Raw genomic sequence first — 13,567 nt, forward strand, 5'->3', positions numbered from 1 at the left:
ATTTTTCATTTTTTATACTTACCGTTTTTATTTCTTATAAAAATTATGTTTACACAGTTACGTTTCTTATGTAATATTAGCCTGTTTCTCAATTGGGATATTTGCTTTTTTTCTTACTCATTATCTTTGTGGAATTTATGTTGGAATTCTCTTGATACCCCTTTTTTAGTCAGTCAAAATATACACAAATTATTTGAAGGATCATCCCTAAGCAAAAGGTATTTTTTTTTTTAATCCTAACTTTTCAAGCACGTGTTATTGTAGCAGACAATATAAAATGGATTTTTTGGCAACCTAAGAGAAATACCCCATTTTTCACGCCTCAAGATTTGATTGTATTTCTTGCATTGGCTGACCGAGTCTGGGAGATCGTTCTGCTTTGCATTCTATATGTTTTATCCGTTTCCTACCCTCTGTCTAGACATCTGTGTGTAGAAGCTTTCTAAACTCTGGTGACCAGAAATGGATCCGGGGGTCTGACATCTTTTGCCTAATGCTCTGCATCGGCGGAATCCTGTCCCTGTGCCCGGTTCCCTGCAGCATGTCCGCGGGGTTGATGTTGTTCCTTTTTCACACCTGGAGATGCTGTGCTGCAGCCTGCGGGGGACCTTACAGACGCAGACTGCAAACAAAGCTGGAATGAAAACCGTGCTCTTGGCTTTACCCTCTTGGTCAAGTGCCCCGACAGGAGGGTCAGTGGTCTCCGAGGCCCTCACAGATTGGCGCCTGTTTTTTTCTCTGCCAGAAGTTCAGGAATCCCCCTGCTTTGGGACCCTTCCCCGGGTGCAGTCCCGGAGCAGTTCCTCGAGCGTCCTGGTGGTGGCACTGCAGGGCTGCGCTCCTCGCTCGGGACTCAGAGGCGCCTGCAGCCTGGGAGGGAGGGGACGAGGGGCCTGTGGATCCGGGCCGTCCCTGCAGACATCTCTGCTTGAACGCTAAACCTTCCTAGGGGAGAATAATTTTCCACTCTGTATTGGTGGTTAATAGGGAAGAGGAAACCATTTTCTTAGTGGTAATCATGGGAGCTCGGCAGTGCTCATTTTTCATACTTTATCAGACTAGACCTTGCAGGCAGAGAGGTGGCCCCGGCCGCTCTCCGCGTGGCAGTGGGGCATTCCGGGGTGACGGTGAGACCCCCGTGACCTGTGTGGCCCCAGCCTCTGCACTGGAAGCCTGTGCGGTTCCTGCATCTGACACGCTGACATCAGTCCCTTTGTGCAGGGCGGTGCTGGGCCTCGCGGAGCTGGCTTCCTGCCGGGGACACTGACCGTGACCCCCCGTCAGGTAAGCAGGATCAGGGCAGAGGGCCCCGGTGCAGGCGCTGGGTGAGGGTGGGGCCGTCCTGGGGAGGTGATGTCTGAGCTGAGACCTGCCGGGATGACCAGGAGCCCCCAGGGGCCTTCAGTCAGGCTGCACGGACATCGCTTGTCACCCTGGTTTTGGCCACGGACGGGCACCCGAAGGGCAGGACAGATGTGCTGGAAGTTGGAGGGGTGAGGAGGATTAATGTGGTGCTCTGGGCTGTGCCTGCGGGGGCTGCCCTGGCCATTCTGACTGCCCCCCATGGACCAGGGCGGCCGGGCCTTTGTGGCCTGTCTTCTCCGCAGCTTCCCAGGGTCCGGCCAAGGAGGGTTCGTGCGTGCCTGGGAGCAATTTAGGTTGAAAGTTTTCATTTGCCTGGTTTCTCATTTCATCTTCAAAATAATTCAGCTACGCCCCTTCCTGTTTTGTCTAATCAGCTCTCACCTTTATGCTTCAAGTCCCACGAAATCCTCTGCAGAGGTGGAGGCTGGGTCACTTTTGATTCTTCGTTCGCTCCCGTGTGTTCCTAACACTCTCTTTCTCTTTCTCGTTTCCCTTTCCTTTCGGAGGGTCTCAAGCCCCTCTATCTGTCTCCTCCCCGGCCTGATGGGTGTCACAGGTGTCGTCCTGGGCGCTGGGCCGGAGGACTCTCGTCACCTGTGTCACTGTGGACAACCTGCCCCGTGCCTCCCAGCCCCCTCCCGCTTGCTGGTTCCGTGGCTCTGTGTCCAGTTCCCTCCCATTTCCTGCCTCCGTTCTTTGTAGCCTTGGCGCCCACACCGAGGACCTCCTCACCTCTGGGCCCCTTCCCGCGGTCCCCACATCTGTCCCCACTCGGCCACCAGCCACTAGCTGTTCACCCTCCCGCGGGAGACCGCTTGCTTCAAGGGGCCCCCCCCAGTGTCCCCTCCCCTCCGCGCTGCCCGGTCTCGGCCTGCCCCTCGTCCCTCCGCGCACCGTGCCCGCCATGCCTCACGATCATCCCCCTTCTTTGGCTCTTGTCACTTTGTCACGCTCTGGTTATCCTGCTCCCGGGCGGGGCCGGAAGCTCTGTGGCTGGAGAAGTAACAGAATCATGATGGTTCCCCAGAAAATCCTCTTCTCGCTCCTCGGCTGGGTCCACCTATTGGGAGGAAAATCTCTTTCTTCCTCGGAGGAAGAAGCATGGCCGAGGCAGCATGGCTTTGAGGTGCTATGAATTCGTGGTGATGATTGGATTGTTGTAATGATTTTACGTGAGGTTATAGCTGATGGTAGAACATGAATGTTACGGATGAGAGAAAGGTTTGCAAAATGCTCCATCGTGAATGCAACCGAGACGAGTGGGAAAGGGTCCTCGTTACAAAGGAGGGCCGAGGGGTGCGACTCCGCGGAGGGGGCCTCAACCATGCTGCAGGCAGCAGGACCGGCTCCACAGGCGTCGGGATGAGGAGCACGTTCGGAAAAACGGAACCATGAAGATGCCAGCAGAGACCGCCTGGCAGATGCCACAGTGGTGGTGAGCCCCAGAGGAAGCAGGACGGCAGCCATGCAAGTCAGCATACAGGATGTGGTCACACGCAGCTGACCACCGAGGCCACTTTCAGGACCGAGGTGATTGCCCTTGTCTGTGCACGTGTGGGTGCCCATGGCACTTGGTGTCCCGGCTCTCTGGCCAGGTGGCATGTGCTGGTATCTTCTCTACCCTCTGGGCTTTTATCCCAGATTAAATGAGTCACATAGCCTTTTCCCAGTCTTCTAACCACATCCTCAATCTCTCAAACCTCTATCACTTTCCTTTCTGTTTACTGATGCACACAGAATATATTTAATCTAAAAAACTTGAATATCAATCCTATAGTTCTCCCAAATCACCCCAGACCCTTCTCTTGACCGCCGACCAGAGATGAGTAGTCTACGTTTGTCATTCCTATTTACCTTGATATCCTCCCCCTTGAAGCTGCCCTCGGAAAGATCCTGGGGCCAGTTTGAACCACCCAGCTTCGGGGCTATTGGGTTGGCCCTCCATCTTCCTTGTATCCAGGCACCTTTGGCTTTTCTGCTTCTTCCATCTCCAGGGTCCCGGGTGTCCCCGAAGCTCGCTCTCCCTCAGGACCTGTGTCCCCAGGGGTCAGTCCCTGACAGTCGTCTCTGGACCTGCTTCCTCTCCTCCCCCTCCGACATCACCGGTTACCTCTGAGCAAAGTCCCTCTTAAAATTCCCAATTTCTACTCCTCGAATTGCCTCGTCTCTCGAGTCGACAACCGGAGAGGACAGGGCGAGTTTCTCGGTCAGCCGCCCAGACTGCTATCTAAGCCCTGCCAGGGCTCTGAGCCCCTGCCGCTCGCATCTGCGTTGCACCCCAGCCCCTGTCTTCCCTCCATCTCCTGCTGCCCCTGGCCATCCATCCCATACATTGTGTCTAAATGGTCCTAATGGTTGTATCTCACCTTTAAAACCTCCAAGGACCCATTTTCTTCTAAAAACCACCCTCTCATCCTGGCGCTGGAGGCTCTCTGTGATCTGACTACGGTCCATCGACAGCCTTTCCAGCTGTCCAGGATGGACCTTCACCCAAGTGTCTCCCTGGCGTCCTCCAACACACCCTGCTTGATAAACCTGCACCTCGTCCCCTCCACCTGCAATGTCCTCCCTAATGAATCACCTCCTCCTGGTCCCTGTAGCTGAAAACAGTGGCTTCTGGAGGTTAAACCTCTAGCTCGACTGTGGCCTGAGGCTGCCTCTCACTATGTCCTGTGTGCACTATCTCACCTTGCTTCCTGGCTGTGGTTCCTTGAAGGCGGGTCCCAGCCTGTGTGTCCCTCAAGCCCAGCCTGACCGTGCTAGAGACAGGATCAGGGAAACCGTCCGTTGAGCTCTGGTAAGCTGCAGACTCTCTGTCAAGGGCTCTTTCCCCAAGCCTCCTCGTGCTGGGCGTGCAGAGAGGGAGGGTCAGCTGCAAGTCAGAGCTCCAGGACACTCAGGCTGCATGTGACCGACCTGGGAATCAAACCCAGCATTGCCTTATTCCAAAGCCTTTCACACCACACGGGTGAAAGGCGTTTTCAAACTGTCCCCCAGCCCCCCTTTAGCAGTGAGTGATTTTCCAAAACAAGATAAATCTGATGTAGAACATCAGTGTTTTGAACAGATGAAAATAGGGCTACCATGATTGAAGCATCTGGTCCCCCCGTACAGCCCGCTCTTCCCTCCCTCCCCTTCCTAATCCTGGCTTTTTCCGGGTCAGCCCCCATCCCTCTCCAGCTCTTTCTTCCCCTCCCTCTCCCTCCCCTTGGCTCTTACCTCCCTTACAACGTTCCTGGCTCTGCCTCCTTCTCCCCCCGCTCCCTCCCTACCCTGCTGGACCACCAGGGTCTCCTTTTCTCTCACAGCTTTACTGAATGTTCCTTTCTCCTGGAAGCCTTCCCTGGGAACCTAAAGCCCCAGCCTCCTGCTTTGGCTGTCCTAACCCCTTCCCTGCTTTATTCCCTTTTCCTCAGTATTTATTGCTCTCAATTTATACGTACTTTACTTATGAATTTTCTCTGGTGTCCTCTCTCCATGCGAACAGGGACTGTGCTGTTAGCTGCTGTATTTCAGCACCAGGAAGAGCGCCAGCGCGTAGTAGGTGCTCGGTTCATACTCGTTGAATGAAAGCCCCTTGGGAGCTCTGGGCTTGTAGCAGAGCAGTTTGAAAACCTGCCCTCCACCCTCCTGCTTCCACAAATGTCAATGAATGTGTCTTCGTAGAATAAATATTTGGGAGAACGAGCGAGTGGGCCAATGCCGTGTGGTCTGAGCCTCTGAGGTCACTATTTACCGCAGGGAAGCGTTATTGCAGCCTCCTTCCACTTAACGCCCTCCCACAGCTTACTGGAAATGTGATGCTAGCATTGTAATATTTTTTTAGCTTCCTGATTGTCGCAATTTCCAGATCCATCATCCCTAATCTGGCACATGTCAGGAGGGCGCTTTTAGCACCAGAGGCTGATATTTCGGGAACCTGTCTGCCAGGCACCTAGTTTTGGTCGTCTTTCAGATTTGGCTCCCTTTGCAATGGGGGTGTGAAAAGAGGAGGAAGTATTCAGAGGAGCTGGCGTGGGTTAAAAGCAGCCAGCCTGTCTGTCTGTCTGCAGCACCTTTGCACAGAGTAGGGGTGCTTGGCAGACCTAAATGCCTACCTGCCTCTCGGGGGTTCTCTGGGTGGCATTTGGATGCCACTGCTGGTTTTCAGTTGACAGGTTGTACCGATTAGCGTGCGTGTCCAAGGCTGGTGCATTGGCTGTGTGTCCAGCGATGGCTAATGGTTTCCTCCAGCCCCTTCAAAGCTCATCCTCATAGATGCAGGCACGTGGCCAGGGGGCTGCTTCTTCCCTCCTTAGAGGAGACGAGGGAGAACCTTCAGGTCTTTCAAGGTCTCTGGCAAACAGAAACCCACCAAAATTCCAGGGGGTAGGGGTGTCGGGGGGAGCGGTGCAGTGGTTCAGGTGTCTGCACACGTGGGACGGCCACGGCAGCAGGGCTGGAGGAACTGCGGTCCAGGTGGGTAGCCCTTCCCGCCGGTGGGCTTCTGGACCATGGAAGGTTTTGTAATGAACCTTTTATCTTACTGAACAACATTGATGCTTCTTGCTAAGATACAGGGGAGTTTTGGGAAAAGACCATGTGAGCTGAGATTGGTCAAGGGCCAGAGCAGTGCGGCGGAAACACCCCGTCCTGTCTCAGATCCACTTCAAACCCCCATCCAGGTCTCCAGGAGCCTCTGACAGCTGCCTCACCCCCATCTGGTTTTAGCTTCTGGTGACTGTGTTGGGGCTGCCCTGTGCTATGTCGAGCTCCCCTCCTCACCACCAACTCTTGAGCTCTCCTGGGGTCAGAAGTGCTGGAGTGTCTTCACAGATAAGAGAAAGAAATGTGCATTTACTTCAAAACCGAAACTCGTACCTAGGTCTTAGCCTGGCCTTCAGGGGAGCCACGAACCACGGAGACGCCATGCCTCAGTTTGTTGGCATGTGCGTTTTTCTGGGGAGGGGGCTTCCATTTACTCTCTTAGCTATCTATCTCTGCTCCCCAGAAAGCAGAGTGTGAGACAGAGGACACGTGTGATCTTATTTTATTTCTGGAATACGATCCAGGGAGAGGAGTGAGGGCAGGGCCGTGAAGCAGAGAAGAGAGAGCTCCTAGAAAGGAGGGTATGTCCCGCTCCTGCCCAGTGGGCTGCACCTGCATTGTTTAGGCTTCAGGTGGGAGATGGGGAGGAGGCCTCTCTCCAGGGAAGCCGACGGGTAGGATGCTCAGTGAGCCCTGCTTGTGTCGCAGGAGGTCACAATCCACACAGAGCTGGACCAGGAGACAGGCGGTGTCTGGGGTCCAGAGGTTCTGATACAGACTCTCCAGCTACCTGCCTACCTTCAGGGCTGCCGTGTACAGGTGTACAGTCTGTGCACTGCCCAAAAGTTCCTCATCTGAACTCTGTTTGCTGAGCCTTGTGTCCAGGGACCTGTGCCTGCCCAGAGGCAAATGCCTTCTTCTCTCAGCTCTGAGGGAATACTGCTCACCTGCTTTCCCAGAGTGACCAGTGGGGTCCCCCATGCCACCTGTGCCACTGTGGCCTGTGCCCCAGCCTGGGCACCCCAAGTACAGCTCAGACACCCCCTCATGAGCAGACTCTGTGCTCACTGCTCATGGGGTCCCTCCCCCACCTGCCCTGAGTTTGGTTCCAGACCCTGCTTCCCAGAGGCATTTGGTGTTGCCTTGGGCTTCCTGTGCCTGCTCAGACGTGAGGATTTGGCCCTGGGTCCTTCCCCTCCTTCGGCTAGGCCCTCAGTGTGCCCCGTGTCAGGATCCTCGGGCACTGGGCCATAGTTTTCCTCTGGCAAACAAATACATCTGCTTATGGAATCTGACAGCCTCTGTATTTTTATTTTTAACTCATGGAACTATATATTCTTGCTTTCATTTAGCAAACATTTGTTAACTTTGACTCTGTAGCAGGAACCATGTCTTAATGGTGAGATTCTGGGGAAGTGACTTAATTTTCCAAGTTTCATTTTTCTCATCTGTGACATGGAGATAATAATTATTTACCCCAGAGGGGTCCTGCCCTTTAAGCAAGGCAATGGATCTTAAAGGGCTTCACCCAATACCAGCCATAGGAGGAGTTCAACAGATGTGGTTGTTCTCCCCTGCCAATCCTCCCTCTCCTCCCCAGAGGGCGATATGATGCCATGGCTGCCGCCAAGGTGCTCACGGCCAGCCCAGCCTTAACCCTGTTCCCCGCGTGATGAGCTCTCTGGGCGCAGCACCTCCCACCCTGCTCTGCAGTGGTGACAAACATGTTCTGGAATGATGCTGCAAGGCTCTACTTACTGCTGTGGCTTCTGTGCTTCGTTTTCCTTCTAGAACACACCTCACAGAGCTGTTGAAGGATGAGTTAGGTAGCATATGGAGAACATTTAGAACAGTGGCTGGCACATAGCAAGTGTTCAATAAACAGTAGCTGTTCTCATCATTATTATTCTATCACCAGTGAGAGAGAAATGAGTTGAAATCTAACCTTGCTGAACAGCCAGTAGTGTTTGAATTAACTTGTGTTGGCCCTTGCCTCTGGATGGCTGGAGAAGATCATCATAGCTGTTGGAGACGACAGACCGAGCAAGTGCAAAGGCCCGTTGATGTCAGAGGACACGGCAGGTGTGGTCCTGTGAGCAGGTCTGCCCTTGGCTGCAGTCAATGTCACGGTCCTGAATCAAGTTTCAAGTTTCTCTGAGTTCATATCCCACTGCTGCTGGATCCTTAGAATAAAGATTGAGCTTATAAAGACCTAGGAAAGTGACTTTTCTGAACTTTGATTCTTTGTTTTGAATTCTGAGGAGACAATACACTTTTGTGATTCAGAACATGGACTCCAGGTCAGAGGTACTCAATTCGAATCTTCCTTGTCATTTATTAAACTATCTGAGTGACTGTGCAAATCACCTAACCTCTGTTCCTTGGTTCTCCTGTCAGGAAAAGTGGGAAAATAATAGCACCTACCTTGTCTAGTTGTTTCAGGGATTAAATGTGATAATGGATGAAAGCCTTTTAGTAGTGTACATTTTAGCACAGTCCCTGGAAGAGGATAAGTGCCATTATTATTATTTCAAAAAACTCCCCCTCAACTTTTTACTGTAAAAATTTTCAAAGTTATAGAATGATTGAAAATGTAGCACAATAAACACCCATATACTCTGCACCTGGATATAAAACGTGTAAATATTTTGACATATTTGCTTTATCTCTGTAAATATATCAATCAATCAATCAATCTATCTATCTATATATCTACATATATAAAACTTTTGCTAATATAGTGTAAAAGGAAGTTGCCAACATCATGATGTTTCATTCCTAAAACTTTATCCTGCTCCTAATAATAAGGACATTCTCCTACATAACCACAATCCCCTTATCACACCTAAGAAAAGTCAAAATAATTCCATAAAATCATTTAATGTCAGTCTATATTTAAATTTTTCCAGTCATCCCAAGAAGAATATTTGATGATGCCAAAGTATTACCCCGAGGACTACTTGTGAGTACAAAGAGGGAGGAAGGGATCTTTACCAAAGAGAGATCTGGCCATGTTAACATACTGCCACTACGTAGTGGTCTGCTTACACATCATCACCTAAGTGCTAAAATAACTGCCCATAATCAATCAAGCCTGCAGACCTGTACTGTTCAGTATGGTAGCCACTAGCCAGCCGTATGTGCTTGAGATGTGCTCTAAGTATAAAATATGTTCCAAATTTTGAAGACTTGGTATGAAGAAATAATGTGAAATATTTAATTAGTCATTTAAAAAGTACTGATTAAGTGTTGAAATGATAAGATTTAAGGTATAGTGAGTTACATAAAGTATGTTATTAACACTAACTTCACCTGTTTTAAAAAATGTTTTAATGTGGCTATGAGAAAATTTATTTTTTTAAATTTATTTTTATTTTTTAAAAATTAATTAACTAATTAACTTGTTTATTTTTGTCTGCGTTGGGTCTTCGTTGCTGCACGCGGGCTTTCTCGAGTTGCGGCGAGCGGGGGGCTGGTCTTTGTTGCGGTGAGCGGGCTTCTCTGAGAAAATTTAGAATCACATATGTGGCACACATCATACTTCTATTGGACCTAACTTTCAGAAAGTTGAAGAATGGAGGAACAACGTAAATGACACTGTGAGGAAACAATCTGATAAAACAAGAATTTGAGACATTCTAGAAAACTCTTCAAAAAGTCAATGTCTTGAAAAAAAGAAAAAGGCGAGAAGATGTTCTAGATTAGGAAACTACTGAGATGAAACAAGCACTCCTTGAACCTGAATCGGGTCCCACAACAAAAGCAACCAAACAGCTCTCTGCCCCCATCACCAGACAAAACGTCATAAGAGGCAGTCTTAGAAACTGTTATTATTAAAGATAAGCAAGAGCTGGATGTTGAAGGGCATGCTCTGTATTTGATGAGGGCAACTCAGGGAGCTTAAGAGGGGTTTGTTACTAGATGTGGCACTTGTGAAGAACTCCACTGGAAACTGGGATGCTGACATTTTAAGATATTGAGGTTTGAGAAACTCTAGGTGACCAGACAAGATCCATCCCACCCCTGGGACAGAGAGGCACAGGAAAAGGACTTTTATGTTGAGAGATCACCTTGCGTGAAGTTAGGGTTTGGTGGGTTTTCTTTTTGGACACTTAAGCTGCTCTCGGAAGTATCGGAAATTGGGGTTTATAATAGAACCAGAAAAATAAAATACGTGATGAAATTTAAGAAAAGCCTTGACCTTCTTAACCATTATTCTCTTTGTGGTCCTTGCCTTTTGAGTCATAGACTTGAACTGATATCCTTAGCTCTAGGCAATGAAGGATATTTTGACACAGAAAGAGAAAGACATTTGGGTTCCTAAAGTGGACACAGTCTACTGGAATCAGAACATACTCCGAGGTGGCTGGACGCTGGGGGCTTTGCAGGTGTTTCCTTTTTATTTGCTACCTCTTTGGACCCGCTCACTTTCTGGGAGCTTTGAAATTGTTTCTGCTCTATTTCATTTTAGAAACAGCTAAACACCAACTGGTAGTGATGAATTTTACGCTAGCTCTGGGCTTTTCTCCATCCAAATTACACATTTATTGAGAACAGCTATGCCTATAATTTTCACTGAAAATGAAAAGATCACTTACGCAAATTGATAGGCAGGGCATTATGTACCTTTGATTATATTTACAATGTATTTCTGATTTGGGCTTTTTGTAAAGTTTTGCTATTTTATTTCCATTGTAGCTATTGGCAAGAGATCTGTCCCTTTTTTCTCCCCAGTATATGAATCTCAAGTCAGCCATGTTAAATCAGAAATACTGGAATGGTCTAATTTTTTTTAGTGCTGGGAAAAAGGCATTTAGGGATTTCTGTGCTTATTTGCCCTGAGAGTTGCTGTGATTCTTGGTGGCTAGAGTAGCACCTGTGTCTCACATGGGTGGCTGTAGGGATAGGTCTGCCATCCTGTTGCATCTTCTGGTTGGCAGGCAGTCCTCCTGGTGTAAACATGCATGTTTAAGCCATGACGCCACATACATGGTGTTGGGCTTATTCTGTTGCCATGAGTCATGCGGTGATAGAAACGCCAAGGGTGTGCTCGCCATGGACCGGGCCCCTCACCCAGGGTCCCTGTGTTCTGGTGACGTGCATTCACGCGCTAGTTGGGGAACATTCACCATATCAGTGAGCCCAGCATCAGCTAGGTTCTGAGTTAACTCACAATGTGATGATCCCCAAACTTGAAAGAGGTTTACAGGGGACAAGATCTATTGATGGTGACTGCCATATTTGACCTATTAACAAAGGCACCAAGCCCTACCCAGTTTCAGGGTCCTTGGGAAGCTGATTCTTATCCGGGTTTGCTTGGTGAGGGTGATGCTTGTGTAAAGGGATCTGCAGGGTTCTAAGGACACTTCACATGGGTCTTTCCACATCATTCCTCCTGCGCTTCAAATGCGGGCAATGCCGAGCTGCTGCAGGGCTCCCACGTGGCTTTCTAGCCCAGGCTGCTGCACTCTCAGCTCCCTAATTACAGTGTGGTTTGTGCCTTTCTCCCCCTGCCCCCGACTGTGACATGCTTGTCTGATGAAGTCTGGGGGCCACCAAAGCCATGCTCATGTACGCAGTTGTGCCAGACGAGGCTCTGTGCCTTGCTTTTCACTCAGAGTGGTGTTGAAATGAAAGACAGTCAAGGAGAGAGATGATTTGCAAATTGCAACAGCTCATTTACAAACATCAATATTTTAACTTTTACTGGTGTCAGATTACCCCCAAAATACCTTACAAATGAACCCACCACACCAGCAAAGGACAGACGCTGTCCCTCAGTGTCTGTCCTCCCCTTGCCGAGGAAGAGATTCACCAGGGTTGTGGCCATGGAGCATAAAGGCTACGCCTCCCAGCCTACCTGGCGTGGCCACGTGGCTAGTGGGGCATGAGTGGAAGCCATGTGCACATCTGCCCTGTCGTTCTCCAGGAGGAGAGGGAATGGGTTCTTTCTCCTGCTGCCTGGAGTGCAGCCACGTAGACAAGGCGAATACCCTGGGGTCAGCAGGTGACCAGGCAGAAGAGCTAGGGGCTGCACTTGAGTGTCCGTCTGTGCTTGCAGAGCCAGGGGTCACAGTTCACCTCACGTCCTCATGCACCCCTTTCCCTGGCAGCAAGACACATCTGTGCTCAGACTTCCAGCCTCTGTCTCTCTCCTCCAGCACAGATGAGACGCAGGTGTGCGGAACAGATCCATAGGAGGCTTGAGACGCAGTGAGTCTAAGACTTACCATTTGGATTAGCAAGGACAATTCTTTACTACATGAATAAATGAATGAATGAATCATCTGTCCACCCTTCCATCCACCCATTCATCAACCCACCCATCCATCCATCCATCCATCCAACCATTCATCCATCCACCCATCCACCCCATCCATCCATCCATGCATCCATCCCTCCCTCCATCCACCCATTCATCCATCCCTCCATCCACCCATCCAAACCAAAAAAAAAAAAAGTCTCTGCCCCCGTGGAGCTTATTTTCTCACTAGTAAGGGAGTCAGAGAAATTAAAAATTCTTAATCACTGATCCCTTATTTCCCAGATCCCATTCTGTTACTTAGTTTTTTCCAGCAACATATAAAAAATGTCTTTTCTTTTCTTGGTTGTGATCATGTTATATCATAACTCCCTAATACTACACCCCATATCTTGATTATACTAAGGAGTCCCAAATCTCCTCATTCTCATATGTATAGGCAATATTTGGGGTTATTTTTACAGCTATGGTATTTTAGTATATCTTATTATTAATTTCATTCCCAGAAGCAACTTTATTTCCAAGTTTTGGGGGCATTTACTTCTGTGTCTAAATGACATTCATTCATTCAAAAGCATTCATTCTTTTAACAAATACTTCTTGGGCAGTAATTGTGTGTCACACTGTTCTAGGTGCTGCGGGTATAACAGTGAAGCAAACAGACAAGTCTGCCCAGTGATGCAAACGGGCAGCAACGTACCATTCAGCTGTGATCGCAAAGGCATATGTGAGTGAGGCTGTAAGAAAGTGTTTTAACCAAATTATTTTCATTTTAGTTAAAACTAAAATTGAGGAATTGGCCTAAACTCTGCATCCTAACTTAAACATCAACATATAACTTCTTTACTGTATGTCACAGCAATAAAGATGTTTAAAAAGTTGGTACAGGTCCACATTTTTCTTCAGCGAACTTCTTCTGGTTTCTGTAGCTGGTGTCATAAAGACATCAGCCCATTTTCGCTAATCATCATCCCATTTTTTTCTCATTAAGATTTACACTCCATCCATTTTTTGCAGAGGCCCTGGATCTTAGCCACCTTTCACTTCAGTCTGTGTTACGAAAACCACATCATGAGCAAAAACTATCACAGGTGATTCTCAAGTGAATTTAATAGTTTTCTTTTATGTTTAAATCCAATAATCCTTTTTGATTAGCCAAATTGTGAATTCTTCACTTCATGGTATTAGGCCTATTAGCTTTTCATTTTATTCCTGACTTAAATAGAAACATCAGAATATTTTGTTCCCAATTTTAACCTGTATGCTGAATACTACCTGGCAGACGTTCCAAGTCATATTTTATTTGACATCTTCATATATTTTGATGTATTTTCTACTAATACGTCTTCCTCAACAATTCCACCTCATTCCAAGTTCCTTCTGTTCTCATTGCTTTCTTTGAATACTTAATAA

Source organism: Balaenoptera acutorostrata, chromosome 16 (genome assembly GCF_949987535.1).
Source record: "Balaenoptera acutorostrata chromosome 16, mBalAcu1.1, whole genome shotgun sequence".
Taxonomy (NCBI): Eukaryota; Metazoa; Chordata; class Mammalia; order Artiodactyla; family Balaenopteridae; genus Balaenoptera; species Balaenoptera acutorostrata.